Genomic DNA, 25,480 nt, shown 5'->3' with positions numbered 1-25,480 from the left:
CAATGGGAGCTACGAGGATGTGGATTGGGACGGGGGAAGCGCACGGAGCCCCCTGGCTGCCCCTAAATGTAGGAGGCGGAGGGAGGACATGCCACTGCTTCTGGGAGCCGTACAGAGTTGCGGCATGCGCATGTCGAGCAGCCCCTGACCCTGATCCCCGGCTGGAGTGTGGGACCGGGCAAGCCCCAGACCCTGCTCCCCAGCAGGAGCTCAAGGTCCAGAATAAATCGGCTGGTGTGCTGGATGTGGCCCACAGGCTGTAGTTTGCCCACCCCTGGTCTAATGCATTGGGAGACTCAGACTGGTCCAGTAATAAGTAGAACCACGTGCCCATGTGCAGCGCCTATGCCTCATTGGGGACTACACATGTGTTCAGGGGCTCTTCTGCAAATGGGTGCTTGCAGGATCTTGGCCTTGCTGACTGGATGGGCAAACAGGGAAACTAACCTGCAGCAACGTGCTATTATTTTCAAAAGCAAACTGCAAAACCAGAGACTGTGTCTCATCCATGTCCTTTCAGTTATAATAATCTTGGGTGTTGCTTCCAACAATAATAGTAATAGGTTACAAAAATTGACAGGAGTGTAATTTTTAAATAAGCCGTGTCATATTCTCTATTACACTAAGGCTCCCCTTCTTTGGTAATGTAAAGGGACCTTGCCCTAGATGTAAGTTACAGTTGCACGCACTGTAAGGCCTCTTTACACTGCCATTAGTGATGTAAAGGGCCCTAGTGTAAATGAGAATTTGCCTCGATTGTGTCTGTTTAATTCCCTGATGAAAGTAGCATGTTGCACAAATACAGGAACGTTAATAGAAGCCATGTTAAGGAATCCCAAGGCGGCTGTACCTCAAGTAGTACAACAAAGATGGGATGACAACAAAAATAAGTCACAGGGTAACATTTTCAAAAAATTCTTAAGTGACAGAGGCACCTAAATCCCTTTGACTTTCCCTGGGATGTAGGTGTCTGTCACTAAAGCACTACTGAAAATTTACCAACAATTAATATACGATTGTAAAAATTAAATCAATAAACATGCGTAAATGGGGAAGAGGTTATGGTGGGATTATGTGCTCTTACTCATGCAGCTGCTTAGTGGGGCCATGAAGGTATAAGGGAGAGCAGAATTTGGCCCACTTAGTAATTTATATAGAACTTTAATGGATTCTGTGCCCAGTGTGCCACTGCTTAGACAATAAGGAGTCCGATTTTAAAACAGTAATTCCATTTCTTCTTTTCATTCTTCTCTGTGACTTCCTTATTACTTCAGCTTGTGAAATTAAATTGGCACATTATAAGAGGAGAGGTTTCTAGCAAAAGGAATCCTTTCTATATGGTTTCAGGAAAGGCTGAGTTGTTTGATTTTTTTTGCAGAAATTGCAAGAAAGCATAAAAGACAAATAGAAAAATAAAATTCTTCATGGCTCCATGGAGAGTGGCATTGTTTTATTATATACATGTATGTGTCCGTTTGGGGAAAATAGCCAAAAGTGATGCAAGAATCAGAGAAATTCACTGCATGAAGATTATAAGGAGAAAATTGGTAGAGTAGTATGGCAGATATCTTCATGCTGAATGCATCTCATGTTGTAGGTGAACCAAATGATGTTTGCTGCTTTGTTCAGTTTTTCTAGCATGTATCTAAACGATGTTTGGAAATTGAAGTGTATGGAAAGATTATAGGGTAGCAGAAAATTATCCTGTTCGTCTCATCACAATTTCAGAAAAATTCCCAGTACCTGGGTATTGCAGTGGCTCCACTGCGAGATGGAGCTGGCAGCTCCTATAGTCTACTCAGCTGCTTTTAACTACTGTTACTGTCACTGAGGTAGTGTTAGGTTTGTATAACTTCCTGGAAAATTCAGATATCCTCATACCTTGGTGAATGTGTACACTCAGTTGGAGAGTGTGGATCTTAGGCTTTCAGAGCAAGTCCAAACTTTGCCCCAATCCCACCCAACCCCCTTAACTGATTATTTAAAATAGTCTTGTAGAGATTGGGAAAGTGACATAATCTTAGGATAAAACGCCTCCTTTGCTGGAGGTAGGTGAAGTGGAGCCTGACTGCTTAGGCTCTGTGCACTATAGCTGACAACATTTGAAAAAAAAAACATTTCAGGGAACAGTTCTTCAAATAATGCAGAAGTGTGGGGGCTTTTAGGACCCTATCTGATGGATGCTTTTGTCAGCATTCTAGCAAAGTGTAGATTTTGTTTTGTAGTCTCTTTTTATCTACAATGTTTTATCTGTAGAATTCAGACTAGCCCGTGATACTAATATAATGTAGTCATGCAAAATAGTCATGTCATCTTTTTCCCCATCCAAACAGATATAGGAAATCTGCCAGATAAATATATTGTTAAAATAAAAAAAACACAAGAATTATCGCTGACTGGCTTAAAGGATATGTCCCTCCCTCCCCCTCATCTCCAGTTCTCTTGTTTCTTTATACATTTTTCCAATCCTTCCATCTCTGACTCATTCTGTGTCCATCTCCATTCCAATGTCTTTCATATTTGTCTGCTGTTTTCTGTTTGTTGTTCTTTCACTTTTTGTGTCTTTCCTTTTCTTTCCTCTCATTGTTGTCTCTTTCCTATGTGCCCTGGGGGAAGTATGGTTGTGTGTGCTGCTGTTTCTACAAACTAGATACACTACTGCCTTATCTCGCAAAGAAGTTGTGAAGGTTATTTCATTAATTAGAATGACTGAAAATACTCATTTGGAAGGTACTGTAGAAAAGTGCATCATTATTATTCTCTCCTCTCCACCTCTCTTAGCTCTCTCATGTTATGTTTCTCTTTCCCTTTGCTCCACTTTCCTGTTCTCTCTGAACATTTCCTCTCCGAGACTCCCCATATCTTCATCTCTTCCCTCTTGCTATCTCTCCCTTCCCTGCTATTCCTTCCTTTTTGTCGCCATCTCTTTCCCATTATGATGATATGCCCTTGTTGTTCTTCCTTGTCCTGTCAATGCAACTGTTGCTGCCAAGGTTGGCTGGGTCATTCTTTCTACTCCCCAGAAGGCTTGGGAGAGGCCATGTTCTCCTCCTGTGCAGCCCAGTACTGCAGCCTACAGCTGAGCTGTTTGACCTATTGAACTGCCTCTTCTTGAGCAGGGGAAAAAAAATTTCAATACACTGGTGATTTTCAAAATCCACAGATTAATTGGCGATCCCTTCCAAACATTGGAGTTGACCCATATCCTTTGGTTCATGGCTCAAAATGCTGATGTTCAGAAGTAGTGGGGACTGAGTAGCCAGTGGTTCTAAGAAAAACTCATTCTGACAAAGTTTAAACCCTAGCACTTGGCCTATAGTTTGGAGGCTACCTTCATAACAAAGGCTAGAAATCTTTTAAAATGAAAGCGGGCATTAGCACTATCAATTAAAGGGTCCTGAAACCCCCCAAACTAACAAGATTACAAAAGGTATACATCCCAGTAATCAGTTGATCATGGAAAGACTTATTTGCAGAAAGATAACATTGTGCTCTTGATTGGGGTTAAAACTGCTGCCCATGCACAGCAGTTACTTTGAAACCAACACAAGAGGCCAACCTTCTTAAATAACTTTCCTGTCATTAGAGACCCCCCAAATATTCCTGAATGTATGTATGAATGTCTGCTACACCATTGTTAGCTGACTGCCTCCAAAAGGAAGCTCTCTTTCAGTCGCTTCAGTGGTCAGTTAAGGGAAGTTTCACTATATATATATTTTTTTAACTACACAGTCACCTCTATAGGCAAATATGTACTACTGCTAATATTGTCATTGGGTTGCTTGCTGTGAAGCAGAATGAAGATAAAGAGACACAATGCAGCTAACCACCTTTCATGTTATGGAGCTAGAATATAGACTGTATTTAACCATTAATCTATTCACAGCATATCCAACAATTAGTGTGTATCTTGGATATTTCCAGAGCCTGCATTGGCACAGTAGCTAAACATTAAATGGAGCACCCAGGTAGTGCACATCTATAATGTAAAGAGTAAGTGCTGAAAAATAAAAAATCCCTCATGCTCTCCCCATCCTCATTTCACTTAGCAGAGCCCTCCTCATGCATCATGTCCTGTTTCAGCAGCAGTCCAATGACCATTAAGTCTTGATCCTGCTCTAACTGAAGTTTAATGACAAAATTCTCATGGGCTTCAATGATAGCTTGATGAGGCCCTAAGGGGGGGACCCCAAAGACCTGGAAAAAAACAAAGTCCCTTTAAGTGTGCAGAAGTCCATCTTGGCAACGTCTGCTCACTAATTTTCTGTTTGTAGTGTTCCTGTAGCCATGTTGATCCCAGGATATTAGAGAGACAGAGTGGATGAGGTAATATCTTTTATTGTACCAACTTCTGTTGGTGAGAGACATAAGTTTTCAAGTTTACAGAGAGTTTTTATTCCAGTCTGGGTTTCTGACAACTCTATGTGGTCACACACCAACCAAAAATATAAGTCTTGCATTGTATAGTATTTAAAAATATCTTACAAAGCTATGAAAGAGCTTCAATCCACATAATACTTAGCATGTAATACACCTTCCCAGAGCTTTATATACATTAACTAGTCCTTTTAATATCTCTGTGAGATAGAAGTATTAGAGATGGGGAAGCTGAGGCAGGGAGGGGTGACAGATTTGTGGGACAAAACCAAAATTACAATTTGGGTCTTCCTGGCTTGGCAGGAAGTTCTGCAGGCTGAGGGACGTACTGGCCGTGGCTTCCGGCCGCCCCCATTGGCCTAGGATGGCAAACCGCGGCTAGTGGGAGCCACAGTCGGCTGAACCTGCCGACGCGGCAGATAAACAAACTGGCCTGGCCCACCAGGGTGCTTACCCTGGCGAGCCGCGTGCCAGAGGTTGCCGATCCCTGGCCTAGTTGTTGATAAAGCATGTCTTGAACTACCTATCCAAAAGGTGGTAAATTAGGGATGCCATTTCCACACTCCCTGAATGCAGGGATTGGGTGGTGTAAAATAGATCCTTCATGCTATGTAAATTTATTTTTCTGCATGTTCTGTCCAGATTGAGCATGTAGAAAAGATTAAAACTATTCAGTGCCACAATCATAACCTGTTGTTGGTCAAAGTATTGCAATAATTATCTTAATAATATAGGGGCCAGCCTCACAAGATGCTGTGTGCCCTCTTGCCAGGTTCTAAGCACCTTAGACACCCACTGACATCAGTATGAGACAAGGGTTCTTGACACCTTGTAGAATCAGGACAAATGTTTATTTACAGTAAAATGAAAACATTAACAATACTCTACCTTGAAGGATTAGCTAAAATGTGTACTAAAAACATGAGGGTTTCAATTTAAAACCACAGAGATTTTACTCTCTCCAGTCATGTTTATACAATGAAATCCTAATTAAATGTGCTACAAAGCTGTATTTTGCTATTATTTTCAGAGAAAACTAATATATAAAACTGTAGCTGCCATATCTTTGGAAATACTTGTATGTATTACCATTATAATAATTTATTGTAATAATCCCCTGATGGTGGCCACTTCAAAATCCACTGGGGTGAAACTTGATTTGTATTCAGTACAATTCTGTTCTTTTCATTTTAAGAACAATGGCTTAAATAGCAAATCATTTATTACTAACCTTCTTAAAAGTTTATTACCATTTTGTTTATTTTTTAATATTCTAGAATGGATAAAATTTTTGAACAATGAAATCTCACATACAGTTACATTCTAAAAGATCAGATGTTTTGCTTTGGGTTTTTTTGAGACTATAATTTGCATATTCCCTTCTGAATATATGGGTTAACAACTGAAAAAGAAAATCTGGTGATTCCACGGTGCATTGAAATGAATGAAATAGCAGCAGTGACTGCAAGGATGGGAGGTCTTTGAGGGGAACCCACATTCCATACTTATTATCCACCTATAACTTTGTGGATCTGATGGGCCCTACGTTAGCATTTTTTTTTAAATGATTAGGTTCTCACAGTGCTTGGTGCTGTATGGGACATAGAGGAAACCGTGGTCCTGATGCTGCAATTCATAGGCGGCTATGTCTGTGTGGAGCCTGACTGAAGTCAATAGGGACTCTGCATAGGTGCAGTGAATTGCAGGAGTTGGGTGTAGGTAAAATCCTGTTGAGTTTTCCTAGTTAAATCCTAGGGTCAGATTGGCCATACAACCAAAAATGATCTCCATGTTTTATGGCAAAAGGGCAGTCATGATTTCCTAGGGTAGGATTTTACTTTTTTGAAGAATAATAACAACCTTTAACCTAGAAAATGTTTAAACTGTACCTTATTTTAGTGCTGGGACACAGTTCTAATATTTTAAGATACTATAGATAAAATAAGATAGGGCCACATAGGAGGAGCAGGGAATTGAATCTGGTTTCCTGAACCCTGATCTCACTAACCCCAAATTCCTTAACTACAAACCCATCCCTCCTCTCAATCTAGTTTTAACTAAGGTCTAATCTATCATAAATATTAAAATTATTATTCAACATGTAATTCCTCTGTTAAGATCTGTAGATGCATGTACAGTTATCATTTATATTTCTTAGTGTTTTATTTATAACTGATTAGAATTTGCTTCTGTTTTATAATAAGATTCATATTCTTAGTTTGTATAAAAAATTCTGTAACTCATAACTTTCTTGCCCAAGAACACTTTTTCAGTTGTCTAAAATTGATGTTGACAAGCTCAATGTTAACATTTTGTGCTTGTGTGTGTGTGTGTGTGTGTGAGAGAGAGAGAGAGAGAGAGACTTTATTGGATTTTTTTTTTACAATTCTGCATGTTCACCCAATTTTTCTGAATTCCCCACATGAACGCTTGAGCTGTACACGTTCCCAAAATGTAGCCAAACAGCACCTGCTGGTGGTCGAGGGAACTTCTTTACTTCCAGCTAAAAACATGCTGAGTACTTTTGTAGTATTACTTTCCCATGTAAGCAATTGCTGTTGTTGTTAACGATTATGATATGATCATGAATGGGAAAGACAGGGATCCATTACACAATCTTTGTATTAAAATATGGTCCACAATATGGAAAAGTTTGAGAATCCTGGACATAGGTCCTGAATACAAGAATGGACTGCTACGTTCTAATCTTTAACCATGAAGATTCTTTTGTCTATTTTTTTTTTTAGAGCAGGGTGGAAAAACCTCAAAACGTTCACGTATTTTTGCAACAAATAAAAGATCTGGGTTTTTTTGGTCACAATTATGAATTTCAGTGAAAAATGTCATCTAAGTTTCTACCTGACTCTTTAGCAAGTCTACATATGAATGTGTTTTTTTCCCCCCTAGGGTCCTGGAAATTAAGGGCCACTGGGAGTTCTCGTCTCCTGATTTATTCCCCCAAAGCCAAATTCTCACCAGTTACCCCCCTTTTGAACTATCTGAAGCCCTCTGGGATTATCTGTGATTTTTATCAGTGATACTGCCATCAGACAAGTCACAAGAGGCTTACATGAGAGCAGTGTTTTCCTTCCATTCCCACAAAACCCCCATCCACCAGAGACCTAATACTGGAAGGAGAAGGAACGCAGAGGAGCAGCTCTGTGTGGAAAGATGGTTCCTGACAGCTCCGTTTTATGAACCTCGTGGAGTTCACAGCAGTGGGATTGCCTGTCTGGTAAATCATGGGCAGTTCCTAGGATGGAACCAGGCAGAGACATGCTAGCAATTCCACTCCTGCCTTCTCTAACACCCTGCTGATTTTCCTGAGCGTCCTACTTGGCTTCTTCTGCTCCTAACAACCTCATTGATACCATCTGCAAAACACCCATTCAATTCATGTCCTAATGCCCCTCCATAAACCTTGCTTTCCCTCTGTTCCACCCAGAGGAATCCTGCTGCTCTGAGCCTCAGGAGGTGAGCCTACTGCAGAAGCTAGTGCTTTCTCTTCTGACCTGTTGCCCTATCATTTGCTAGTTATTTTATATGCTGAAACTTTTTCCTCTCTAATGTTATCTCTTTTCCCTCTTCTGGTTGCTTTTGTTCAAATCCTTTCCCTTTCAGTCTCCATCTTTCTTTTTATCTTATATTTTCTTTTGTTATACATTTATTTTAAAAAGGCTCCTCTCCTACTGCTGCTGCCTTGCATGTCTCCCCACTGTGTAGATTGGCACTTCAATTAGTGCCAAAGCTTCCTGTCTGTGACTGATAGGAGGCCTGATTCTCATACATGCTGAATTACACAGGAAAGAACTTGCAAAACAGTAGCTTCAGGGTCCGAGACTTCTACAAACCTTAAGTTGACCAACAAAACAAGTACCTTGTAAAGCTGGTGTAATGAAGAGAGAAGGACCGGGTCAATCTCAAGGTACTGTCACCTCTTCCCTGACCTACATCTAATTTAATGTGCCAGATTTTAAAATTATTTAGAAGACAAATATAAGCAAAAAACAAGATCAACAGTTTTATGCATATTTTTCTCCTTCGGATAAGCTACACTAGCTCTTAGATTTCTTTAAAGTGATAAAACCTAGAATTACACAAAGTATGCTATAGAGTTCAGTGATTTCTTGCATGAGAAATTAGGTAAGCTATAAACTTCTTGGTGCGGTGGCTGAGTGGTTGAGTTGCTTGGCTGCTATTCTAGAAATTGTGGATTTGAGTTTTGCTTGATCTCACACAGAAAGGCTGCCTCTAGTCCACCCAGTGCAAATAGGTATTTGATCCACTGAGTTAGAGGAGTCAAAGGCAGTTGGACATGATGCTAGCCACATCACTCACTTGTGCACCGTTGGTTATGGAAACCAACGTGCCTTAACCCGATAAACTAGAAGCAACTCAGGGTGGACTTTGGCTTTTCAAGCTATAGGCGTCACTGGAATTAATACCCATGCATTTCCATTCCTGGGCAGAAAAGAACATGCAGCTGGGACAGTGTGAATTACAGTACATGTGTATAAATTTCTCATCTCCATTTTCTTGTGTTACCCTACTTCCTCCCTGCCTCTGCAATCCCCTATTCCCCTCTGGTCTTTCAAAAAAAAAAACATATTAGTATTTGGGACAAAGATTTGATAGCTGTTTTTAGAATTGCTTTTTCCTTGTATGTCTAGGACTTCTGATATGGTTGCTACATGGGCGCAAACTTCAGAAAATGTGTTCAGGAATTTTTTTGTTTTCAAACTTTAAATTACTGTGGTACAATAATTTAAAATCCCTGAAGTATTTTAGAGGAGAGATTTATTCAGATTAGCAGCTGCCAGTTAAGGTAGATTTTCATTCCTGTGATCTTCTGTGACCCTAAGAACTCCCATCATACTCATCTACCTAAAAAATTCTAACATTTTAATGATCAGTTTCTTCTATTTAAAGTAACTAGTAGGTCTTTTTGTGTATTAGTGTAATTGTGATTTTCCTTCAGTAATCAAACCCTGAGAAATTAAAGGTATTTAACACCATCTGCGCCTTGTAATGACACCTTCCGTCTTGTAGTTACCGTAAGGAGCTCTCTGTTTTCTGTTGTGTCCTACTGCTTTGTTTTTTATTATAATGGTGAGAACATTGTTTGTGTTCACAAATATTCTTTGATAACACATACCCTATTTCATGATACAGATTTACTCTTTGGCTTGACCTGCTGTGACTCATGATATAGTGGCTGACTTTAACAAAAAAAAAAAAAGTAAACCATGTACTGACTTCTGAATTTCACCAGGGATCACAACCAATTAGATCACCAACTGCAAGGACCTTTGTAATGACCTAGATGTGCCAGTATTATAGAGTTCATCTGTATCCGGAAACTTCATCTGACTGGGATTAGCAATAGAGTTTCCTCTTGTCAGAAAATATATTTAGCTAGGGGACATGGCATATCTGCATTAAAGGAACTTCCTTTTGACACTTTTAGGAGACTGGTTTAGCCTTACTTGTATATTGGGAAACTGGTTTTGAATCAGGTTTCGCTGCAGGCTCTGCAACAGTAAAAAAAAAAAAAAAATAGGGGGGGGGAAGGTCTCTTTTTTTTTTTTTAGTTTTTCTCTTGCTCCTGTCTATCAGTGTCTATTATACAATAATAATACATCACTCCTTTGTACCACTTTTTCATCTTTAAAGTGCTTTACAAACATCTACAGTAATAAACTCTCAAAGCACCTTGTAAGGTGAGGAAGTTATCATGAATTCTGAAACTTTGCTTATTGAAAAAGGAGGGGATTCCCTCTTCCCCCGTTTAAAACTTTGTCTAACTTAGATTGCTCTAAACACCTCAGGTTAATATCAGCATTTCAGGCAATTTTTCCCCCTGCTGTACATATAGTAGAGAATTTTGTCTACTTGGTGTGAGCTTTTGAGGTAATTGGGAGAAGTGCTTGGTCTTGAAACAAAAGTTGCATCAGAATAAGTCACAGTGGTGCAAGTCCTGTTTTGCACTGGTGCAGTGTGTCTACATTAGGGGTTTGCATTAGCTAACTACATTGATATATTGCATCAGTAATTCCCTGTTCTAAAGAAGCCTTTAGATGCAAGACGTGAATCAAAGATGTGAGAGCAGACGAACTGCAATCTAATGTTAATTATGTTGTGATAGCAGATGATTAAGGCCTGGACTGGGCATATGTCTCTTGGGAGATGAGGTAGGGTAGGAGTGCTTCATCATTCCTTGCAACCAGGTCCATAAAAGTCCTGTACGGTATGTCTTATCAGTGATCCCTCAAGGTCGAGGATGATCTCTCTCACAGGTTTTATTTTTCATGGGTACTTTGGTGACTGAGGAGTCTGATCCTTGAGCCACAGGCTTGTTGGCAGATGTTGCAGGTGGTGTTGGAAGACAGGGTTGGGTCATGATTGCTACATGACAGTTGTCTTTCCTTTCTTTTCTGGCATTTTTCTGCAATCAGGGCAAGACGATTTTCCTCAAAAGTGGACTTTCCATGTTACATATCTACACTGTAAGTGAAGGTGTAATTGTAGCATGGATATACCTGTGCTAGCTTTAAACTAGCTAGCATGGGTAAGAGTAGTTGTGAAGATGTGGTGCCACAGGCTTCAGCGCTTGCCGGGCATCCTGGGTATGTACTCAGATTGCTAGTCTGTGCTAAAGCCCATGTTGCCGAATCTTCACTAGTATTGTTCTCTGCCTTAGCCAGATCAATGCTACCACAGGGGTGCCTACCATAGTGTAAACTACACACCTTCTGGGTGTGGTGTTCTGTCACCTCTAGTACCACCGAGAGCACTTAGAGAGAGTTAAATGAGTCTGCTCTACAGCCTTAGCTAATGGCCAGTTGGCTTCAGCTCATGCAATAGAAGCTCATTCACTGAGGTTCCTGGTTCAATCCTGCCCCCTGATGACTGGGGTCTATTGACATTACAATAGCATCTTTCCTGTATAGACATGCCCTATGTGTATAGAGAACAGGATCTGTAAGGGAGAGGAGGTGTTGTCTATGGTGTCCTTCCCTCCATGAGTAGCAAAACTATGCGTATGCTACTTAAAGCAGCATTAACTTAAGCTTCATGCCTGCTACTCCTATAGAGTTTTTTTCTGCAAAGGTGTGGAGTTATGGGGAGCTGCATCCAGAGCAGAAATATGGAGATAAAGGCTTGCCATGGAACTAAATGAGGGATCTCTAGCACTGTATTCTTCAAAGCTGACTCTGCAGTTTACTAATCCCTCCATATTGAGGAGATCTATAGGAAGCTGAGATCAAGTGCATAGAATTTTGTATGTCCCCATGCCTCTCCAGCAAGCATTTTAGTGGGGGTTGGTACATGGAAGTGGTCCATTTTGTTCTTTAGACTTCTTGGGGAAGAGAAGGGTTTATTCCTTATTGTGTTTTCAGTCTTTTGTGTTCCAAATTAATTCTAATCTCTGTTGTTTTTGCCTATTAGTGTTAAATTGAATGTGAAACAGTACACTGACCTACCCGTGCCAATACATCTATACCAGTACTGTTTGGCTTTGTTGCCAAGTCTAAAAATGTAGTTCTTTCAAGAACATTGAGTAGAAAGTATATGAAAAAGCACAGAAAAACTATTTCTAATACTCTAGTTGTAATGATTTGTGTGCCAGTCAGTAGGATTCATCATATTTAAATCTCTGTGTTTCTGATGCATTCTGGAGATTTTCATTTTATTTATTGACATTTTTAGTAGTGTTGGGTGCCAAGTATCAAAGTGTCTATGAATGTCACTTGTGCACTTCACTAAAAATACACCACTTTGGCCACTGATTCTGATCATATAAGATGATATTTTTAAGCTCATTCACTGAAACATTTCTCCCCCCCACAAACTACAGTACCAGCAACAAAAAATAAATTCTGAAGTAGCCTCTTGAAATGTGTGTTTGAGAAGTATGTTTTGTGTTTACTAAATGCTGCACAGTGAAATTGTACTCAGTTAATCTATGGGACTCCTAAATAAATTTGGTCCTTGCAAAGCCAGACCTGATCAATAGTTACCTTTTCAGTGTGAAATTGTACCTTTTTTTTTTCTGATCCTCCTCATTGTGTCAAACTGTTTAAAGTATTGGCTTTGGTCCAAGAAATTTTCCATACAAGAGGATGCCTTTTGATATTTGATACCCTAAAGATTAAGGAACTGTCAAGATTTCCTGACTGCTTGTATTTTAACATGCTGCTATAACCACTGAGACATGAGAGCAGAGACTGAATCTCTGGACTGAACTTGCACTATTGTCACGTGATCAGTTGACAAGAGAAGTGAGACAAAAAAGTAACTTCCACTATACAGTAGTTTGTTGATTGGAAAATACAGCTAAAAGTCATTATAATCTGGCCATATTACCTCAGCGGGCTAAAAATAGAAATTATTCACCCAGTCAAAATTACCATCAAATGTAAAACCAAACCCATGAAAGAAAAAGTGTGTGTGTGGGGGGGTGTGTGTGCAAGGGGAAACCAAACCCCACAATTACGGTTTCAATTCACTACAACACACAACAGGCCACAGTATGCTGATAATAAGGGGATGCTTAATATAGCCTTAGTGGTGGAGGGTTAATCTTTAACCCTTTGAATATTTTTAGTGGGTCCATTGTTAGCATTGTTGTTTCATTTATTTATATATTGACATTTCTCTAGGGCTCATCAATGAAAGATCTGCGAACATTCATGCTGGGAAAATCTGACTCCTAGTATCAAATGAAACATTATTTTTGTCAGTGTTTTTTTCAATCTCAGGATCGTAGCAATTATGCTTTTGTATTGTTCCTTAAAGTAAATAAATAGTAGAAACAATTAAGACTGATGGATTGTTAAACTTGGTTTGAAAGCAAAACAAAACAACGATTAGTTTCAATTTTTGTTAAAAATTTGGAAAATCTTACTCTTAATTCTTCTCTCCCTGACATCTTAAAATTAGTTAAATTGGTTTCTTTAAATATTTTCTGTTTTCAATCAAGTCCATTTTCTTGTAAAATATAAACAAATTACAATTTATAGCAAATTTTAAAACAGAGTTACAGTTTATTAAATATAACGGTTTAATAATGGAAATTTCAATAGAACCTTTACTGTGGTAACTCAGTATTCAGCTGTATAGGGGTCTCTGTTAATAGGTTGACAGTTGCCAATGTGAATTTTAGAATGCCTTAATGTTGCAACATACATCTGGTCACATCACAATTTTACCAGTGATGGTTTTTTATTTAGCTATAATCTCCCCTTCCACATTCATGAAATACTAACTTTCAGTGTGGCCTATACTATATATAAATATTTTTTTTTGGTTGATGCTACTTATTACGCAAGCTTTCTTTACCTCATATCAACCAAATACTTAGATGGTCTGTTTTACTATAAAGTGAAATTTTGGGCCTTCATTGCTATCAACATCCTTACTGAGTCTTTATTAATAATATATTTTGAAAGAAGAACATCTCATGAGTCAAGTTGTTCAATGGGATTTTGGGATGACTAAGGGCTAGCAGTAGCAGCTATACCAAAACCATCCTCCACAAATTATGCCATCATTTTACAAACCAGTTTTAAAGTAATCTAATCAGTTTTATTTATGAGAATCCCTATAGAGTAGACATTATTAACATAATAAAGATTAATTTTGTGTGGTCCAGGTGCTCCTTAGAGGTCAGATTGAACACTATTTTGCTATCTTGGACATAGCATAGATCTCCTTGCGCTAAAGAAACTCACCCTTGTCCTTTGCAACATGTCTCATGCAGTCTAGCTACTTCCTCAAAATTTTACAAACCATTCCACACTGGATCTCTCTGCAAATGTGTCTCTCACCTACCTAGCTTATTTTCCCTTGGATATACTTTTTTTTTTATGTGTGTAAATGTTTTACGTATGAAAACAATGTCAAAGAAGAAAAAATAGTGTTACCATCAAATAAGGCCTGGTCTATGATTGGTATTATGTATGGTGGATTTTCAGTAAACAAAAAGTGCTTTCAGTGTTTTATGGCAAATAATGTGTGGATTAAAAAAAAGCAGCAGGAATTTGGAATTTGGAACAATGGGGCATCACTGGAGCTTAGGGGCAGTTTTTGTCTCTGTTACATAGGTGAAAGTTATTCTTGATTTACTTCAGTTTAATTGAGAGCAAAATTTGGCTTGTGATGAGTTGGTTATAATTCTCCCTCTTAGTTCAAACATTTTAAAATGCAGGGTGCCATGTGCAGAATTCAGATGGAACATTCTACCATAGAAGTAAAGGCTGTATTCTGCTCTCCATGAAGTAAAATTTTAACTAGTGTCAATAGTCCAGATACTACTAGTAGTAGAGAAGAAATATGGTAATGTCGTCATTAATTCTGGGGTAAGCCCCTTGGCGGCAGGAGCGGCTCCAGACCCCAGCACGCCAAGTGCGTGCTTGGGGCGGCATGCCGCGGGGGGCGCTCTGCCAGTCACCGGGAGGGCGGCAGGCGGCTCTGGTGGACCTCTCGCAGCCGTGCCTGCGGAGGGTCCGCTGGTCCCGCGGCTCCGGTGGAGCATCCGCAGGCACGCCTGCCGGAGGTCCACCGGAGCCGCGGGACCAGCGGACCCTCCGCAGGCACGTCTGCGGGAGGTCCACCGGAGCTGCAGGACCAGCGACCGGCAGAGCGCCCCCCGTGGTGTGCCACTGTGCTTGGGGCGGCGAAATGGCTAGAGCCACCCCTGCTTGGCGGGCCGGGCCGGTTTGTTTACCTGCTGAGGGATGTGCTGGCCACTGCTTCCCACCACCTCCATTGGCCTGGAGCAGCAAACTGTGGCCAGTGGGAGCCACGATCGGCCGAACCTGCGGACGCAGCAGGTAAACAAACTGGCCCGGCCCGCCAGGATGCTTACCCTCGCAAGCCACGTGCCAAAGATTGCCGATCCCTGTACTATGGTGTAGGGCACAACAGAATTGTTTATACCGTATTTTTCCGTGTATAAGACTATACTTTTTTCTAAAATCCTTAGCCTAAAAATTGAGGGTAGTCTTATACACGGAAGTAAGCCCCCTGTTCCCTGCCCTCTGACCCCCCCCAACCCCTATCTACCCCCCCACCCCCAAACTCCCCTGCTCTCTCTCCAACACCCCCTCCCTGCCCCCTTACCGTGCTGCCTGCACGTGGCTGGTGGCGCTACTATCCATCCGCGGCTGGAGCTCGGAGCGCGGGGCCGGGCAGTGTCCGGAGCCGGGCATCCGGGTAGGTGGGGTCGCTGCCCCCGCAGTGCCCGGACCGCACTACCGGAGCCGGGCAGCTGGGGACGCGGGGAGCCGGTGGCTGGGGAGCCAGGGAGCCGGGCGGCTCCCCGCGTCCCCGGCTGCCCGGCTCCGGTAGTGCGGTCCGGGAACAGCGGCGGCTGGGGACTGGGGGAGCCGGGCGGCTGGGGAGCCGGGGAGCCGGGCGGCTGGGGACGCGGGGAGGGGAGCCGGGCGGCTGGGGAGCCAGGCGGCTCCCCAGCCGCCGCTCCCGGCTCCCGCGTCCCCAGCTGCCCGGCTCCGGTAGTGCGGTCCGGGAACAGCGGCGGCTGGGGACTGGGGGAGCCGGGCGGCTGGGGAGCCGGGGAGCCGGGCGGCTGGGGACGCGGGGAGGGGAGCCGGGCGGCTGGGGAGCCAGGCGGCTCCCCAGCCGCCCGCTCCCCGGCTCCCCGCGTCCCCAGCTGCCCGGCTCCGGTAGTGCGGTCCGGGCACAGCGGCGGCTGGGGACCGAGGGAGCCGGGCGGCTGGGGACCGAGGGAGCCGGGGACACGGGGAGCCGGGCGGCTGGGGACGCGGGGAGCCGGGCGGCTGGGGACCGAGGGAGCCGGGCGGCTGGGGACCGAGGGAGCCGGGGACACGGGGAGCCGGGCGGCTGGGGACCGGGGAGCCTCCCCGCGTCCCCGGCTGCCCGGCTCCGGTAGTGCGGTCCGGGCACAGCGGCGGCTGGGGCCGCGGGGAGCCGGGCGGCTGGGGACGCGGGGCGCCGGGCGGCTGGGGACCGAGGAGCCGGGACACGGGAGCCGGGCGGCTGGGGACCGAGGGAGCCCGGCGGCAGGAGTCGCGCCGCCGGGGAGGGACGCGGCAGGAGCCGGGCAGGGCTGCCGCCGGAGACCAGCCGGGCGCACGGCCCTCCTCCTTCCCTCTACCCCTACCTCCGCGTCCTGTTCCTGGGCCTGAGCAGCAAAGTGTGTGGGGGGGGGGGGAACAGCTGCAGCTGGAGGGAAAAAAAAACCAAAAACCTGAATTTGGGGTTAGAAAAGTGGGGGCGTCTTATACATGGGGGCGTCTTATACATGGAAAAATACGGTAATATAAAAATCTGAGTCCTCTGTTATTCAAGAAGGGGGTCTACATGACTGCATTACAGGAAGTTACAGGATGAAAAGACATTTTAAACCATCAACTATCCAGGATTGTTTCATGCAGTTTAGTGTACTTTACAGTCTAGTTTAACAACCCAGGCAATGTGACTTCCAACCCAGCATTATTTTCAATGTTAGGTTTTTTAGGTAAACAAATAAGGCTCCCTCTGTGTAACTTTATGCACTGTGAGTAATCCTATTGACTCTGATAGGACTACTCACTGTGTAAAGTTTTAAGCATACGAAGCATTGTCAACTTCTACTTTTTTATTGCAATATTTGATCTTTTCCTTAACTTGACTGCAGGTGCTGGGGCTTTAAATGATAAAATCATACATTTTTTAAAAAGAACTAAAAAAAAAAAAAGTTTCTAGCCCTCATGGTTGCAGAGTAAAGCTTTAACATGTGAACCTCAGAGGCTAAAAAAAAAAAAAAAAAAACAGAAGACAAATAATAATTATCCAAAATGTATTTTTTTAAATTTCATGTTTATGTAAGCCAATTTCATGATTTTTTGAGGCCTGACATGATTTTTGAGGTCACTTGGAGTTGGCAGTACTGCACACGTACAATGCGGGGCTGGGGTGTAAGTATGAACCATTCAATTATGTACTAACTCCATCTAGTTTAATTGGTAACTATATATACTTATTAGCTGATCATATATTGCTATAGTTTAGTAGGTAATTCCAGTTAGTACTATAATGTAATTACTGTGAAACTATGCTTCATAGGAGATCAGATATATTTTTACACTTATTTAGTAATTACAGGGTATTTACCATATAATTAAATGGCCAATTGTTAAAATATAATTAAAGGGTACTGGTTCTTAGATGTCATTTGCTCCCTGAGTCTTAAACTATTAGCCAGATACCTTCTTAAAATATGAGTCTATTTGTGTTGATGTAGGAATACAAGTAAACTCTCTCCTGTTCCACTTTAAAACTCATCCAGTTTAAACAGAATAATATTATTTCATTAATTTGATGAGGGCAGTGTGAAGGAGCACTGCCTAATGGGAGTGTGAAAGTGGGCATAATATCTTCTGGTGCTTTGGGGAAAACAAGGAGAGCATGGCCACCGAGTCTGCACACTTATGCTGTTGTGTGATGCAATGAGGGGAGGCATGATGGTTTTCACCTTATTGATCTCTTCTTTCCCACTTTGGAGGGGCTAAGAACTCCAGACAACTTTTATAGTCCCTCCCTGCCCAACTATCTGCAGAGTGCTGGGTTCAGTTTTTGTCCCAGATCACCCAAACAATGACTTTCACTTAGGAATGTTTATGAGGATTACTGAAATGTGTCTCACCATTGGTATGTCTGAATCCAAAACACCCAGATTCTTGCAACTCTTATATATTAGAACAATGGACAAAGCATTAATCTGACTGTGATTATACTGAACTTTTGCTTCCCTACCAATTCAGTTTTAAAGAGAGGAAGAATTCCACATTTTGCTAATAATCAATGTTAGAACATTATTTTCATCAGTGTAAGTAGAAGTATAAACAAATAAAAGTATTCCTGCCCTGAAGAGATTAATCTTAAAGCATCTCCAAAAAGTACTGCAGTGTAAAACAATGGCACAAAAGTGTGTAAGCCCAGCCCTGAGGTGTGGTTTAAGCTTCTCCTTTGCCAGCAGGTTGGAGCAGTTTCTTCCTTCTGACCTCAGGATGTGCTGCCTGGGTTCTTTATATTGGGGATGTGCCTCCATGAAATAGGGCCTGATTTTCAGTGGCGCACACACTGCCCAGGTCCTGGCCACCGGTCTGGGAGGCTCTGCATTTTAATTTAATTTTAAATGAAGCTTCTTAAACATTTTAAAAACCTTATTTACTTTACATACAACAATAGTTTAGTTATATATTATAGACTTCTAGAAAGAGACCTTCTAAAAGCATTAAAATGTATTACCGACACGCAAAACCTTAAATTAGAGTGAATAAATGAAGACTCGGCACACCACTTCCTAAAGGTTGCTGACTCGTGTGTGTGTGTGTGTGTGTGTATATATGTATATATTATATATATATATATACACACACACAAATGATAAGGGATAAGGGAAGAATAGGAGTAAATAGAATAATAAAAGAGCAACAATACCTTAAACCCTTCAGTCTCCATCATTTACAGTGGGCTCAAACCACCTAGCTCCTTCCCAGCACCAGCATAAGCAGATAGTGAGTTGAGCACAAGTTCTTTCCTGAGTGATGCAGTGCTATAATCACTGGCCAATTTAAAACTCACAAGCAAAATAAATAAACAAACACAGGATTTCTTACAAGATCTTTGTCCTTGAAAGGGTAGGATCATCCTGAGGCTCCCTGATCTGGAGTCCAATGGAAAATTAGGCTGGCTCTCGGTAGCCTTACCTGGAATTACTCCTCAGCCTCTTGGAGTGTTTGTCTCTGCTGGGCTGACACCCTTCAATGACCCAGTAACTACCAACAAAGTTAAAAGTTTTGCTGTGGGTCGGAATGGGACATTTAATGGGGACCTCCCAGGCTATGATGCTTCTCTCTCTGATCCACTTGGACAACAGCAAAAGTAAAACCAAACCCTTTGTCTTTGAGTTCTGGCTTCTGGTTCATTCTGGTAGTAGCTTACAGCTTGTTCTGTCTCTGCCATGGACTCCTGGTGTCTGGGAAACGGTGTCTTGAACCTTTGTAGCTATTGCTGCTGTAGTCCAGGGACAAGTTCCCTGTAGGCGTAGAGTAATGTGTCAGGAACAACCAACTCCAGATAGGGGGTTACAAACGGGTAAGGCTGAGGAAAGGAGGAAGTCCAACCAGGACCATCTCATAACGTATAATGTAGCTGTATGGGGCTCCACATTTTTTAAGTGTTTGTGTGGGGGTGGGGCTTTGTCATTCCCTCCTAGTCTGCTGCCTCACCAAGATCCTTTCTCCTGCCTCAAACTGTTTCATTTGGAAAGATATATTGTATTTAGGCTTCCAATGACAAGGGCTTTCCTCCCGCCCTTCACCTGCTGCGGACAAATACCTTGCCCCCATTCCCTTCCAACAAGCTGGTCCTCCTCTCACAAATGTACTGTACTGTTCATTGAAATCCTCTTATGCAGCATTTAGAGCTGACTTGAATCCTCTAGTGAAAGTGTTCGGGATTTATTATACCTGTGACAGGGCACACCGATCTCTTGTAAGTGCCTCCTGTTGGATGGGTGCAATCCTGCACTCTTTCCTTTCTCTGCTCCTGGCGCCCCCTGTTGGCTCTTGTCCTTGTCGGGTGGGTCTTCAATAGCTCAGCCCTCTGGCCAGGTCTCACACTGTCAAACTGTATGAAGGAAGTTACCCTTCTAGGGTAACAAATGTCCAACAGGTCCTATCACTGTGCCCTTGTTGGTATCTGCCGCCCTGTCTCTGAGCTCAGTTCTCAGCCCCTTCTGGGTAAGCTTTAAGTCTGTCCCTGCCCTGTTTTAGAGCACTGTCCCCAGGGCTTTCTCCCTGGAGACTTTGTTCTCAGCAGCTCTCTGGTGGCCCTTTTGAGTCCTGCCCTTCACTTGGGCTTCTCAACCAGATTTATCCTCTCATCAGGGCTTAGGCCACTTCCCCAGTGGCCAGTGAGGGGACCTGGACCCACCCACTACTTCAGATCCCAATCCAGGGACCCTATAAACAGCAGCCCTGTACTGCTTTCCTTTAATATTTGCTGCTGCCTCCTCTCGGCTGCTTCCCACTCAGTCCCATCACCGTCCTGGGTTGTCTGTCTGACCAGGGTCTCTCCTAGGCCTCCTTGCCTAGGGAGTTTCTCTGTCTTCCAGTCCTCTTTCCAGTTTCTGTCCTTAATAACTTGTGGCAACAGCATGAGCAAATTAAAACAGATGACTGCATACTTGTCTGCTGCATTTGAGCAGAGCTGCTGCCCACAAGGCTGCAAATGTGAATAATTCATCTGCAGTTTTGAGTACTGTAATGGGCACCAGTTAAAAGGGCTGCTTTTAAATGTTTGTTCACGCAATAAAATGGTACCTGCTGATTGATTGTGTATTATGTGCCCAATCCTCCTGCCACTGAGGCCAGTGGGAACAGCAAGCACTCAGCACCTATGAAATTGGGACACTTTTATTGATGCACCTGAATATGGAATAAGATATCTAATGTCAGTCACCCAAGTTTGAAAACCTGGTCTTCACTTCTCTGTGCTCCAGTTTATACCGTATTTCCCAAAAGGTATGTGAGGCTTAATGTACATAAGGCCCTTTGATATCATCAGATAAAAAGCACTAAAAAAAATAGTAATTTAAAATTCTCCAGAGAGTCACCAAATAACTGCATTAAGGTAACTTACAATAGAGAGATGCAACCATTTCAGTATATAAAACCCCAAGTTATCATTTTTCCAGAACTTCAGCTTGTGGTTTGGGTCTTTATTGGAAAATTTAAGACTCATGTGCTAGATAAAAATGTCTTCCTAATTTTTTTTGGACTTTAAAGAACAACACTGACTTTCAGAACTCACTCTTATTTCTTAAAATCACACTTATAACTCTAAATCATGCAGGTTTTGTGTCCCCCCCCTCCTCCCAAGAACATCTTTAATATCCAATTTTCAGCTCCAGTTGTTGCTGTAGAGCTGATCATAAAATTACTTGGAAATGCATTTAAGTTTTCTTTAAAAATGTATTTATTTTACACTGGTGGTACATATTCATAGAATCATAGAATATCAGGGTTGGAAGGGACCTCAGGAGGTCATCTTGTCCAACCCCCCGCTCAAAGCAGGACCAAACCCAACTAAATCATCCCAGCCAGGGCTTTGTCAAGCCTGACCTTAAAAACCTCTAAGGAAGGAGATTCCACCACCTCCCTAGGTAACCCATTACAGTGCTTCACCACCCTCCTAGTGAAAAAGTTTTTCCCAATATCCAAAATTTTCCTAATATCCAATATTCATATGATCAGATCCCATTGTCATCAACTATCAACTCTTTCTTGTGGCATCTATTTGTTTCATTTGAAGGGGGGTATATTCTGGTGAGATAGCTTTTGCCTACACATTTGGCATATCACATAGGAGACTCCTGTGACATGACAGTTGAGAGCCTGAGTGGGTCTGGGATGCTGTGTGGCTTTGGGGTAGACATGGTAGAGAAATTTGGTGGATTTCTATGCTGATGACACAAAAGAATTCTGATTAGTAAAGAATAGTAAGAATTGTGATGAAGTCCAGAAAGACCTAATCAAACTAGTGGCCAGATTCTTGCTCACCCTTATGTGGATGTGCAGACAAAAATTCCCATCCCATTACCTTCTTTTCCAGTGTAGCCTACGTATGGACCAGGCAGAATTGTTGGTGGGGATTATAGGAACTTCCTTTTTCCTACTTTCTTGGGAACAGAAGTACCTGTGCACTGGCCAGTAGAGTAGCTTCTAGTGCTTCCCAGGAGATGGGATGGTGCTGTGTCAACCCTTATTTTCAGCTATGCCTAAATGGCACAATCTAACTCTAGATAGCTAATTAGCATGATTGTAGATGAAATTCAGTGCAGACAATGCAAAGTAATGCACACTGGAAGGAGGAATTTCAGCTACTTTATACGTATTATTGTGCACTATTAGTTATAACCACACCCGAAAGAAAACCCTCCCCACAATTAAAACAAAAAGAAGTGGAGCCTTCCTGATGAGGAGCTTGCTCGGAAACCTGCATGCAGAGACATCTATTTTCTCTCTTTTCAGAGCTCTTTTGTCTGTAATGCGCATGATTATTAACAGTAATTCAGCTAATCTGTACTACTTTCAAGTAAGTACATTTTATGTAAAATGTCATAAAAATGATGAATGACAACACTAGTGGTCAATTGATCAATTTTAGGGTGTATACGCTCCTATTACAATAGACACTTATCAGCGACTGTTATATCATGCTGGTTGAATAGACTAGTTAAGCTGATTAATAACAACATTGCTGTCATGTAGTGACCTCAGGCTGGAGCCTATAGATATTTATAAAACCCATCAAACTAATTAAACTTTAAAATTCTCCTTTTATGTACATACTTCCCATGTGCTCCTCCTGTAAAAAGAACTATTTCTAATATTACTAGCATGAATGTTATTTCTAAATGCAGACAAAGGATTTAAACCTAATTCTCTTGAACTCAGTGGTGAAACTTTTATTGGGTTTAAGGAGACCAGGAATTGGATGCTAAAACATAATTAATATTACAAGGATCATTATAGATTCAGTTTTTATTTCCTTCTTTAAAGGTGCTTCTATGTTTCATTGAAGTACCACAAAAATATATGGTCATGTTCTGACTTTAGATATGCCTGCGGGTTGGTGAGTTGGTGCTACCGTGCTCTTCTGGCATAGATGTAAGTGGGATCCCTTTATGTTTACCTTAAACTGGAATATGGTCCATGTCTCCACTTTGTCCAGCTCTAGTTTGTATATTCCTCCTCCACCCCCGACCACTGTTACTGACTTCATTGGGATTGCACTGAGGTAACAGAGAATAGATGTAAATACATATGGTCCTGAAGGCACTAAGATTTACAGTAGTTTCAGTCTCTCACAGGAGATAATGCCATAGCTGTGGGTCAGCTGCAGAGAAGGCTTCTATCCTGCTCCATTGTTGCTTTTTTTCCTGATTTTGTCCACAGTTGCTTTGGTAGATCCTTTCGGAGAGAGGCGCACATTGGTAGCTTGGCCCCACCCTGGTGGGACCTTAGAAATCCAATGTGGGAGGCAGGACTTTGGATCCTTTTGCTTTCTTCCAGTAATTCAAGAGAGCTGACAGCTGCCTTAAGCAGCCAGCTGAGGATTTCCCCCCAGGGCTGTTAGGCTGGCTGGGAATCACAGGAACTCTGTATGTTCTTGTCACAGACCTCCTAGCTCATCTCCCTCCCCCATGCCTCTGCCAGGCTGCGCTGACCACTGCTCCAGCATACCTAAGGACTTACCCATAGAATTTTGAATTTGATGTAGGATTTGATGGGAACCTGGTGTAATGACTGGAAATTTGTAGCTTTTGTTTTGTTTATCCTCTGAATAGTTTTCTTTTCTGTAATTAGGCAAACTGGATCCTGAACTACTGTACAGGGGCTGCAGCATAACATTTTGTGAACACTGTTTTGATCTTCAGTGTTGATCTTTAACTTCTTTACAATATCCTGCAAAGCATAAAAGGAAAAGACATGCAAGAGTTTACATAAGCTACTGGATATAAACACACTGTTAAAGATTTTCTCCCTGTTCAGATTTTTCTCCTGTGCTGATGTTTCTTTATTCTTCCTGGGGGCAAATCTGAGAGTGACTCTCTACTAAGTTTTGGGACAAATTAGTATAATATTTGCAATATGAGTCTGGATTCTTACATCTTTCTGCCTTTCTCACAAATAGCATCTTAAGCACGTTTGTTCATTACCAAAAAAGGCATTTTTGAAAGACGTTTATTCCTTTAACAGACCTTCATGTAAGGAGGCTCTGTCAAGCAGTGGAAATTGGAGGTAACTGGCTTACTGCATGGAAAATGAATTCATTCATCAAGTCTGCTCCTTGTATGGGCCATCTTTCAAGTCAGTTTTACATTTCAGTGAGATGGGCGTTCTTATAAATGAATTTTCTTTTACCGGTTATTTTTTCATTGTAAAAGAGGTTGCACTGTGTACAGCATATTTTTGTGTGGAACACAGGAAAGCAGTCTGATTCCATACAGAGATTGTTTTGTGCTGTTTCCATTGAATTGTTTGTGTATAGTAAGAACGTGGCAGGCCATTTATTTGCTTTGCATTTCTTTTAAATGCACCTATTTGGTGCTCCTGGTCTTGTACAAAAAGGGATGAAAATAATTTAAAATCTCCCCTAAATGATCATGATTCAAATTAAATTTTAAACAAAATGGTACCCTTTATTCCCTTTAATTCTTTCTATCTCACTGTCTCCTCCTGGGAATGTAGATATGCCTTGCAGCATGCCCCCTGAAAGTTAACAGATTGGATGAAGATGGATCCTCAACTAATGTGATCTTGCCACCAGCCCCAAATTTATAAATCCAGAGGGCTGTCGATTTGAGCACCTCAGTTGATCTCATCTGATAAAGTGTCACTTGCAGAGAGATATGATATCACTTTGTTAAGTCACTGTACATTTAGGGCTCGAAAGGTCAATCCTAGCTCCTTCAATTTCTGGTGTGTCAAAGTAGCACAGTAACTATCCTATGTAGAATTAGTGTTAAGCATCATAAGAAAACTAGTTACCTCATCTTCTTGAATGCACTATGTTGTATTTCATTTTATAAATATGTATGAGGGCAAATATTGTTTTTATTCCTCTAGTTGCTTGTGAAATTTAGCAACTTCTTAATAGGAAAAAAGTCTTAATTTTGAAAATGGGCAGAAAGATAAATCAAAGTTATTTTTTAACTTCAAGCAAGATTATGAAGACAGATAATACTGCATTTGTACTGCAAGAAGAATCAGATAGGTTTTTCATCCAGCGCTGAACCTAGTCTGGAATGCACCCTGAAGATGCTAAATCTACATGTGGAGGGTGAATGAAGGCACTTGATACAGGATTAGATGGGAGAGAGGGGGCGGAGAAATTGGAACATGAAACTTGCCTGCCTCAAGCTACTTTTGCATAACTTCAATAAACATATCAGTTATTATGTTCAAGATTACATGTCAGAAGTATTGTTAGTGCTATAATTATGGAGACAAGGGTCTGATGTTCCTTCCTCTCGGTCTGGTGCGGAGATGGGAAAAATTGCTGGAAA

General features: G+C 42.0%; 1 protein-coding gene across 6 annotated transcripts in view; it reads left to right on the top strand.

Annotated features, from left to right (window-relative positions):
* The window catches only part of KLF12 (Kruppel like factor 12), a 386,124-nt gene that overhangs the window by 61,508 nt on the left and 299,136 nt on the right, over nt 1-25,480 (top strand). The gene's annotated exons all lie outside the window — the stretch shown is intronic.

The sequence above is a fragment of the Mauremys reevesii genome, linkage group 1 (genome assembly GCF_016161935.1).
Source record: "Mauremys reevesii isolate NIE-2019 linkage group 1, ASM1616193v1, whole genome shotgun sequence".
Taxonomy (NCBI): domain Eukaryota; kingdom Metazoa; phylum Chordata; order Testudines; family Geoemydidae; genus Mauremys; species Mauremys reevesii.
The sequence above is the reverse complement of the archived record's forward strand: the minus strand, read 5'-3'. Positions and strand labels throughout refer to the sequence as shown.